Raw genomic sequence first — 10,569 nt, forward strand, 5'->3', positions numbered from 1 at the left:
TTACCCAGTTGTCTAAATTATTAGTTACACGGAAGTGCACTAGTGATATGTGGGTCAGGAAAAACCTAACTCAACTAACCCTAACCCACAAAATGTTGCCATTGTAGAGCCTGCGCTCAAACCATGTTTTCACACTAAGTAAGCTACTTCTGTGCACACTTCTGGTTCCAAGACAATGGCCTTTGGAAGAAGTGGAGCAGTGTACTTCCCGTCTGACCTGCATCCAACCCTAACCTTCAGTGGTTGGCCAAATCTCAACCTGAACCTGCCCAACAAATGGTGCACTTTTAGTGATTTGGCTGTAGTTAAGCATCTACTATAGAGACACTTCCAAGCAAGTGGTGAAGGAAATGGAAGCATTAGGTACCAAAGTATCAACATCCACCATTAAGAATGTCCTTCATGGCTATTGTCTGAAAGGTATTGTGCAAGGTAGAAGCCTCTACTCTCAGCCCAGTGTAAAAAAGCCAGATTGAAGCTTGCAGATGATCACCAGGACAAAGACCTAGCCTTGGAGAAAGGTTCTCTGGTCATATTAATGATCATCACTATGTATGGAGAAAGAAGGGTGGGTCTTTTGATATGAAAAATACTGTGAAGAATGGGAATGGCAGCATCACGTTGTGGGGATTTTTTGTTGGAAAAGGGACTGGTACACTTCAAAAACTAAATGGCATCAAGAGGAGGGAGGGTTATGTAGAAACTAGAAGCAACACTAGTTGCAGCCATGTCTTCCAGTATGACAATGATCCAAAGCATACCTCCAAAAAATGTCATCTAAACAACATCAAGTTATACATCCTTGTTATATTTCATCTAACAATATGGCATGGGTATGGGATCTGTTTTCTGGAAACCTGTTATCCAGAAGGCTCCGAATTACAGAAAGGTCATCTCTCATAGACTCCATTTTAATCAAATAATTGACATTTTCAAAAATGATTCATTTTTCTCTGTAATAATAAAACAATACCTTCTAATGGATCCCAGCTAAGATAGAATTAATCCTTAATGGAGGCAAAACAATCCTATTGGTAGACTTAGGATATGGAGATCCAAATTAGGGAAAGCTCCCTTATCTGGAAAACCTCAGGTCCCAAGCATTGTGGATAACAGGTCTTATACCTGTAGCTACAGTTATAGACCATCCTTTCATGTCCTTAAATTGGTTTAATTAATTCTGTTTAAACTGCTTATATAATTGTGAAGGCTATAACATCAAAAAAAAGTCTGTTACGTTGTTAATGGAGATCCAAATTATGGCAAGATCCCTTTTTCAGAAAACCCCATGTCCAGAGAATTCTGGATAGCAGGACCCATACCTGTATCATCATATAACATGCTTCTGGGAACGTTGCACAAATAGTGATATACATACAACTAAACAGGCAGTAGCAAAGACTGGCCTGATTGAGCTGCCACTGGAACCTGAATTGGATTTCCTTTACAGTAAAGATATCACTTTGAACTCTTACACAAACTGTTGACTATTCCCTATATTTCTCTAGGGATGTTAGCTATATTCCTGCAATCACACGCACATCTTCTCCTGCATACATTACACTCTTTGCTGCCCAATTAGATATGTACTTGGGCTTCACGTGTTTTGCTTCAGACATCACTGTCATTGATTGGGTGCTAATAAAATCTATTTTTATGCTTTGAGAACATTTGATTTGCCATATACATTAATCAGTGGGCTGGCATGCTTTAAATGTTTTCTGCTCTTGAGAAGGATGACAGAAAATTTACCAAAAGGTCCTTTTCCCACTTTCCACAGCAAAACTGAAGGGCGAGCTTGGGTTTGTTTCTTCTTAACCTAAAGCTTTCATTAGACAAAGGAGAAAGGAGCGAAAAGAAAATATAAATGAAATAAAATGAAGAAAACTATGCTGTATAAATAAAATTAAATATAATTTTCTAAAATCTGAAATCAGTCCTTATTAATGAAATAGAAGATGATTATATAAGGAAGTTATTTTCATTGTTTTCTGTAAATAAAATAGCACAGGCTGAGGGTTGTGTCAGTGATAATTAATGTCAGAGAAGGAAAACTGATATAAAGGGGTTCTTTAACTTTGAGTTTACTTTTAGGGGCAAATTTATCAAGGGTCAAAGTGAAAATTCTAATTTCTATTTAAAAATTTAATTTTTCGAGCTTATTTTAGTGTAATTCAACTAGAGTTTTTTTTAAAAAAATTGAATTTCGACATTTATCATGTATTGGCCCTTTAAGATTTCAAATTTGACTATTCGCCACCTTAAACCTACCGAATTGCTGTTTTAGCCTATGGGGGACATCCTGGAATTAATTTCAAGTTGTTTGGAGACATCCTGAAATCGAATTTTTTTTCTGGTGGAAAAACTCAAATCAAATTTGATTCGAATTCCTGACTTAAAATAACTCCTGACTGACACTGACTAGGGCTTAACCTGGTGGTCCCCAACCAGTGGCTCATGAGTAACATGTTGCTCCTCAACCCCTGCGATGTTGATCCCATTGGCCTCAAAGCAGGTTCTTATTTTTGAATTCCAGGCTCGGAGGCAAGTTTCATAAAAAACAGATGCACTGTCAAAAAGACCTTTTTGTAGGCTGCCAGTTCACATAGGGGCTATCAAATAGCCAATCACATCCCTTATTTGGCACCCCCAGGAACATTTTCATGCTTGTGTTGCTCCTCAATTCTTTTTACATCTAAATGTGGCTCATAGGTATAAACTGGTTTATCCCAATCCTTGTCTGTGCAGCAAAAGTCTAATGGCCCTCCCTGATGGAGAACTTCTGCCCAACATTATATATTCATGCTTTTAAAGCATCACCCTGTATTTGAGGGGTGGATTGCTTTGCTGTATGAGCTGTTCTTGTTATTTACCAAATATATACTAAAAACATTGTGTTTTATACCGTCAGCTACCCACTGTCAGCTACATATTTGTACCAGTTACATGAAAGTGTTTTTACAGTTGTCCAGGGCACAAAGAGCTGCTTCTTACATCCCTGACCCTGTCCTATTGGGACATTTGTTCATTATTATTTCAGAGTAGTCGTGCCTTCCGTCGTAGCTTCAGCTCCCTGATGCCTTCATCTCTCCTCTGGCTACTGAACTGTGAATACCAAGTCATTTTATTCAGGCTCGCGCACACAGCTCCCACATGATAACCTTCACTCACACCGAGCACAAATGTGTCTGCGAAAGGATGCCTGGTGCGTAAAGGCTTTGCTTGCCTCCACCCTCTCGCACATTTGGAAATTACATTTTGCGCATTACAAGTCCAATCTGCTGCACGGTGTAATGGATGAAAATGTCATTATTATTTTTTTCTTATATTCATTTAGCCGATTGGAAAAAAAGGTGGAATAGAAGTTTAAAAAGTAATAATAATATGTCAGTTGTTCATTCATTTCACGGTTCTGTTTGTTTTTATTTCCCTCTATTAATGTAAAACTTAACTCCTGTGCTGTCTTGGAAAAAATTTAGATCTTAGCTGCCTATCTGTTAAACTAGGAGTTTCTAAGACATTGGGGTTAACGGGGATAAAGCAGGAGACACCCCAAAACTGATTTCCCCTTCTAATCCCAGTAACCCCTAAACTGTTGTAGCATAGAAAATATACTAATAGCGCAAAGGCACAGTGTGAAGAGCAATTTGTGCATCTTACTTTAATATCAATTGTCTATTGTAGGAAAACATTTTATGGGTACAGGATCCGTTGTCCAGAAGCCTGTTATCTAGAAAGTTCTGAGTTACTGGAAGGCCACCATAAACTCCATTGTAATCAAATAATTCAAATTTTTAAAAATGATTTCCTTTTTCTCTGTAATAATAACTGCCTTGTACTTGATCCCAACGAAGATGGAATTAATCCTTATTGGAAGCAAAACCAGTCTATTGGGTTTATTTTATGTTTAATTGATTTTCTAGTAGAATTAAGTTATAAAGATCCAAATTATGGAAAGATCCCTTATTTGGAAATGTACTTTAGGGTGTATTTCCCTAGGTATAGAAAATAGAGAGCGACTCTCTGGGGAAAATTCTAATTACTATAGATCAATATGTTCCATTTCCAAGAACAACTGATGAACTCAACATGGAACAAATCAGGTGGGCACATTAGATCACAAAAGGTGTAAAGTCATATTTTAAAGGGGTGGTTCACCTTTACATTAACTTCAATTGGCCATCTTATTGTTTGAATTATTTATCTTCTTCTGACTCTTTCCAGCTTTCAAATGGGGGACACTGACCCATCTTAAAAAAGAAATCCTCTGTAAGGCTACAAATGTATTGCTGTTGTTTTTTTACTCCTATTTCTATTCAGGCCTCTCCTATTCATGTTTCAGTTTCTAATTCAAGTCAGTGCATGGTTGCTAGGTAATTTGGACCCTAGCAACCAGAATGCTGAAATTACAAACTGAAGTGCTGCAGAATAAAGAGCTAAATAATTCAAAAACCACAAATAATAAAAAAAAAAACTAAAACCAATTGCAGATTGCCTTAAAATATCACTCTATACATAATATGAAAAGTTAACTTAAAGGTGAACAAGAGTTGAAGTGGCCCCTCCTGACAAAAACAGCAAATTGTTGGACCATGTATAGAGCCAAACTGGCAGCCTGCTCAATGGATATTTAGCCAAGATTGACCAGATTTCTGGAGAGAACCACATCATTCCGAACGGGGCCTCTATAATAATGCTTGCTGGCCAGGGAGTTTAACAACTGAATCATCAGCCTGAATTTGGCCTAGTAAATCTTCCATCAGTAGTAGTAGTAACATTTATTGAGTTAAAATTAAAATATTCCCTTATAAGCAGGGTTTGTCTTATGTTGTATTATTCTTTGGAACAATTAAATGTATAGAAATATGTAAATAAAGGTATGGGGTCTGTTATCCAGAATGCTCAGGACCTGGGGGTTTCCGGATAAGGGGGCATTCTGTAATTTGGATCTTCGTGTTTTAAGTCAATTGAAAAATAACTCATGTAAACATTAAATAAGCCCAATAGGCTGGGGTTGCCTCTAATAATTTATTAGATTGATCAAGTACAAGTTACTGTTTTATTATTACAGAGAAAAGGGAAATCATTTTTAAAATTTTGGATAATTTGATTATAATTGAGTGTATGAGGAGATGGCCTTTGCGTAATTCAGTGTTTTCTGGATAACGGATCCCATACCTGTACATTCTACTGCTGATAGGGATGTCTTACTGTGGTATGAAATATGATAGCACTAATATGCATAATGTAGATACAGATATAAATGAGAAATGTGATGTGCATACACTAAACTGTACCCTCATTAATTAACAACAACCCTTATAAAAATTTATATTTTCCCTTTTATTGAGCTTGAAACGCTTACAGTGCACCTATAGTTGTGTGAATTATTTTTCATCTCTGATTGAATATCATATTGGTAACGAGGACAGCTATAGGCTGTGGAAGCTCATTCATAGTATGCAGGTGTTAAATCCGGATTCTTTCTGATTGCAGATTGTTTGCCAAAGGTGCTTATGCATATGTATGTATTGTATCCATTTAGAATCATCCCGTTCTCCATGCTCCCACAGGGACCGACAGTTTCCATGCAAGTTTGTGTCATGTTCATTTTTAATCTTATTCATTTACTTCGGTTTCTTTCATTATAAGTGGAACGGCTTCTACCGAGGTATCAGTAACCATATAACTTGCTTTATACAACTCTTTTTTTTGGACATAATATGGTTATATTGCAGTAAGTGACCGGTACACCCCAGCTAACTTGCTTTCGTATTTGAAGGGGATGTAAAGCCAAAAAAAATCCTATTTCGACTTTCTTGTTATGAAAAATAAATCTATCTCTAATATACTTTAATTAAAAAATGTCTACCATTTTTCAAAGAAACCTGACTGTATGCAGTGAAATTCTCCCTTCATTTACTTGCTCTGACTGCTGCAGATCAGAAACTTCAGATGGTCCCTAATTGCTCTTTAGGGAAACTGATCATACTTTCAAATTGCAGGGAGGAGCCCCCCACCTTAATTCCCCAACCTTGAGCAGCTTTACTTGTTTGTCTGTAGAGCAGCCAGCGACCCTGTAGAGATTCATATCAACAGACCCAGTCCAGTCTGCATATTCTGATTATTAATCAGTCTTGCCGTATTGGCTTCTATGGCAGATATGGCTGAATCCGAATCCTGCTGAAAAAGGCCGAATCCTGAACCGAATCCTAGGTTTGGTGCATCCTTAAAACATAGTACTTATTTTTACCTTTCTGTACATATTTATTTTTACCTTTCTGTTCTCCGCAGTAGAAAACACACACCAGAAGGGAATGAGGCAGGTGGTTTATTAAAGCTAAATGCTAATAAAAGTCAAGCAAACCATAGTATGTTACTGTAATAGCCCATGTATGTAAGTGTGAGTTATATGTAAGTCGTTGTAAGTAACTCAAGGACTCCCTGTACTAATGTTGTTTGCAAGTTTTAATTAGTGAAAGTTTTTTTTTTTTTTTTAAAAAAACAACTTTATACGGACAGGTTTTAATGCCTTCCTCAATGGAAACAAAGGCACTTTTTCACAAATAAGAAATACTAAATAAATATCCCTTTATACAAAGTCATCCTTTTCTGTAACTCTCCAGTTTTGCTGTTTTGAACTGAACTGAAGTCTATTGGGAGATAAATTGAATTACAAGATTATTATTGCTGTTACTATTAGATTATATTGTGCAGAGCTGTACAGGTTATTTATGAAATCACATAACAGGAGAAGGTTTTTTGCAAGTCCTTACAGTTTAAAGCACAAGTCCCCATGGTGCACAGTGCATTGGATAGTGGGGTTTAATCTGAAGCACAGTTTAGATGAGATTTGGCTCTAATGTTCATTTTCAATTTCATCTCTCTTGGATATACAAAGATCAGTTAGGGTGGGATCTGGGATGAACCATCAAAGGATGACTGATAGGATAATTATTTCATATATCTATAACCTTGTTGAAATGAAAATAGTATGAAATGAAAATAGTATGAAATAGTATGGGGGCTTAATAAATGTTGGTGCACAACAGAGCGCTCAACTTCAAAAAGGACGGGGTGAGAGACAAGCTATAAAACTAGAAAACTGTGTAGGTAAATGTATGAGTGGTAATTAAATTCATGACAGTAGCCATAAGCTTTGTTGCATCATCCAGTTATATCTTCTTCTTTATTTGTGTAATATAGGTTTTATTTATCAAATTGGGGCAGATTTATCAAGGGTCGAAGTGAAAATTAGAATGAAAAAAATTTGAATTTCAAGCTATTTTTTGCGTACTTCTAAAACTATCGAAATTTATCGAAAATGTGAATGACTTATATTAGATGTCCCTTTAAAATGTCCCTTTAAAAATTAGACTTCGACCATCTAAATAATTTCAGCCTATGGGGGACCTCCTAGAACCTATTTGGAGTCAATTTGTGGACTTAGAAAAAACTTTGAATCAAAATCGATCCAATACGATGTTACTTAGATTCGTTCGATTAGAATTCTTACAAAAACGGGCTATTCACCCGAAAAAAAAACTTTGTTTTTTAGTCTTTTTTTTTATTTTGGAAGTTGTGGGAGTTCAAAAAAACTCCCATTACTTCGAAATTCGACCCTTGTTAAATCTGCCCCATAGTGTTATATTTCTAATGCTTTAATATCATTTTTCTTTTTTATTTCAGGGCTTTACAAGTCTTTTGGAAGCATTTTGCAAATCAGACTGCAACTGGGACGTACAGTATGTCTAATTGTGGCTTATTCCATGTTGAAAGAAACCAAAGGAATGGCTTCCATTACCAGCGGTGATGTGCACTCCCAGCGATAAAACTGTCCGCACATCGACCTCTTCCATCTGTCTGATACTTTATTGTCTTTTCTACAACCTCGAGACAAATAGTGCCTGTGTTTTTATCACTGCCCATTTGTTTACTTCTATTTACATCTTTTACCACTTATCACTTAAACTCCAAAAATTTTGCTTTGATGAAATCTATACGCTACATTTTTGTGCAGTAAATATATATATATATTTTTTCTCCCGGGATCATTGTACAATTAGTCCGTTGATGTTTGGAAACTTGTTGTAATGTTAAATAGATCTAGTTATTTGCGCTTGAATTAAATCTTTGTCTGTGTATCTTTTCCTGTCACCACCCATTAAACAAATAGTTTGATCTCCATTTTATAAGATTACTCAAAGGAAATGACAAAGAACAGGCAGCCACTATTTTACTGGTGACAGTTATGGGACCACAAGTACAGCTATAAGTAGTGCCAGATGCACATCAGAGAAGCACTTATAAGTTAGTTGTGTTTAGACATTTTACTGTAAACTTTATTGTGCTATGCTACCTTAAAGCCTACAACACATGGACCAGTTACCATCCAATTTGATCTGTCTAATGATGGTCTTAGGAATTAGATCAGTTACTTATTTTGCCACACACGTAGATGGCAATATTGTAGTTGTCTGGGGACTCTTAACTACAGGGGGGCAGATCTGGTAGCATAGAGAGCAGTAGGGATAAGTGGAACCCGTTACGTGTGACCAAGAAAGCCACTGACCTTTATTAAGGGATTGTTTACCTTTAAATTAACATTTAGTATGATGTAGAGAGTGATATTCTAAGACAATTTGCAACTGGTTTTCATATTTTATTATTTTTGTTTTTATAGTTATTTCGATTTTTATTCAACAGCAGTTTTCAATGTCAGCAATCTGGTAGCTAGGGTCCAAATTATCCTGACAACCATGCACTGATTTAAAGAGGAGACTGAATTGTGAATAGGAGAGGGCCTGAAAAGTAAGATGAGTATTAAAAATGATCCATAACAATGTAGTTTTACAGAGCATTTGTTTTTTTTAGATGGGGTCAGAAAACATTACAACAAAAAAATTTTTAAATTAGAAAACCTGCAGTATGGCCAGGGTTGACCATAGGCCCATTCTACCTATTGGGCTGTGGGAGAGAGGTGGACAGGGATTGTTACAGAAGCAGTCAGTGTGAGAGACAGACAGACACCATTTTTGCACACCCAGCCCTGGTGGTGAGACACTCATCAATGCCCAGTCTAGGGGGCCTTAGTAAAATGTTCCAATTGTGCCAGTTGCTAAGACCTATACTGCTTATAAGCATGGAGTTTGAAATATTTTTATTTTGTCAGTGAAATTGTGTTTAGGATATATTTCCAGGTACTGTACACCTGGGGGCAGATTTATCAAAGGTTGAGGTGAAATTTTAGCTATTTTATGTGTACTTCAACTGGGGAAGAGTCCATTCAATAGAATTTGCTATTATTTCGATTAGTAAAATTTGAATTTGGCCAAATACGGACCTATTCGATCGAAAACAGACCTGTTCGACCAAAAAAAGAAAACTTTTCAGTTGGTCTTTTTGAATTAGAATTTTGAAGTTTTTTCAGTTCGAAATTCGACCCTTGATATATACTGTATGCACCTAAGTAAAGCTGATAGGATTGTTTTGCCTCCAATAAGGATTAATATCTTAGTTAAAGGGGTGTTTCACCTTTAAGTAAACTTTTAGTATGTTAGAAGGGCCCATTTTTATCAAGTTTTCAATTGGTCTTCATTATTTTTTATAGTTTCTGAATTATTTGCCTTTTTTTTCTTCTGCTTCTTTCCAACTTTTAAATGGGGACGTTTTTGTAATTCGAAATTTATCGATTTGATAAATATGCCCCTTGGTGTTATTCATCTTGTTGTATGTTGTGTATCACTCAGTGATTTTTTTTGTTGCTATTTTAAGCAATTAATTAATCAAGCAAAGTATTTTAAGCTTGTGATTAATGAGCTCCTTACTGTAAATCACTAAGCACAGGTGGTATTTGCCGAAAGTGTGATAACTCTTGATGATCATCTCCCACAATGAAAGCTGAAGTGCAATAAAAGTCTGACATGTGACATGTAGCAGAAATAAACATATCGGGCAGAGAATACAATGGTGGTGAGAGCATGGCATGGAGCATACTGTATGTGAAAGTGCTTCAGATTAAGGGGTGCTACGGTGCTGTAGAGTGGGGGAGTGCTGTGGATAAGGTGTAGGAGTCAAACAGAGCAATACATAGTTACATATTTAGTTACCTAGTTAAGTTGGGTTAATCAAAGACCATCAAGTTCAATCACTCATGAAGCCCAATGCATATGTATATATTTTGGAAAGGTGACCAAAGAAAGGTGTAAAAAGTCCTCCCTTTATTTTCTCTATAGTGGGAGATGTTACTAAACAGATACGGGGGAATGTAATAAAAATCGCAAAGTGCGAAACAACCAATAAGAATAAAAATCCACACCTCGCAATGTAATAGTGTTTTTAATTGTGTGTTGCGAATTCGATCTTAAAAGTGCTTGAAGGTGTGGTAATGTTTTGGAGCAAACATAGCGACTTTTTCAGTTAGAAGTTTTATTACATTAACTGCCCATTAGCGCAAACTATAAAATACGCAAACAGTCTTCCACTGTCGGAAGTGGTCGCTAAACAGTTTCCGGGTCAGCAAAAGCTATATTAAATTTGCACAAATTTGTTCGCGCAAAAGCATAACTT

At 36.3% G+C, this 10,569-nt stretch overlaps 1 protein-coding gene across 1 annotated transcript in view; it reads left to right on the forward strand.

Moving 5' to 3' along the window:
- Nucleotides 1-8,187, forward strand: part of dtd1.L (D-aminoacyl-tRNA deacylase 1 L homeolog) — a 96,987-nt gene extending 88,800 nt beyond the window's left edge. The window contains 1 exon segment of the mRNA NM_001093157.1: nt 7,690-8,187. The gene's annotated coding sequence lies outside the window, so the exon portion shown is untranslated.
- The last annotated feature ends 2,382 nt before the right edge of the window (nt 8,188-10,569 follow it).

Source organism: Xenopus laevis, chromosome 5L (genome assembly GCF_017654675.1).
Source record: "Xenopus laevis strain J_2021 chromosome 5L, Xenopus_laevis_v10.1, whole genome shotgun sequence".
NCBI classification, from domain to species: Eukaryota; Metazoa; Chordata; class Amphibia; order Anura; family Pipidae; genus Xenopus; species Xenopus laevis.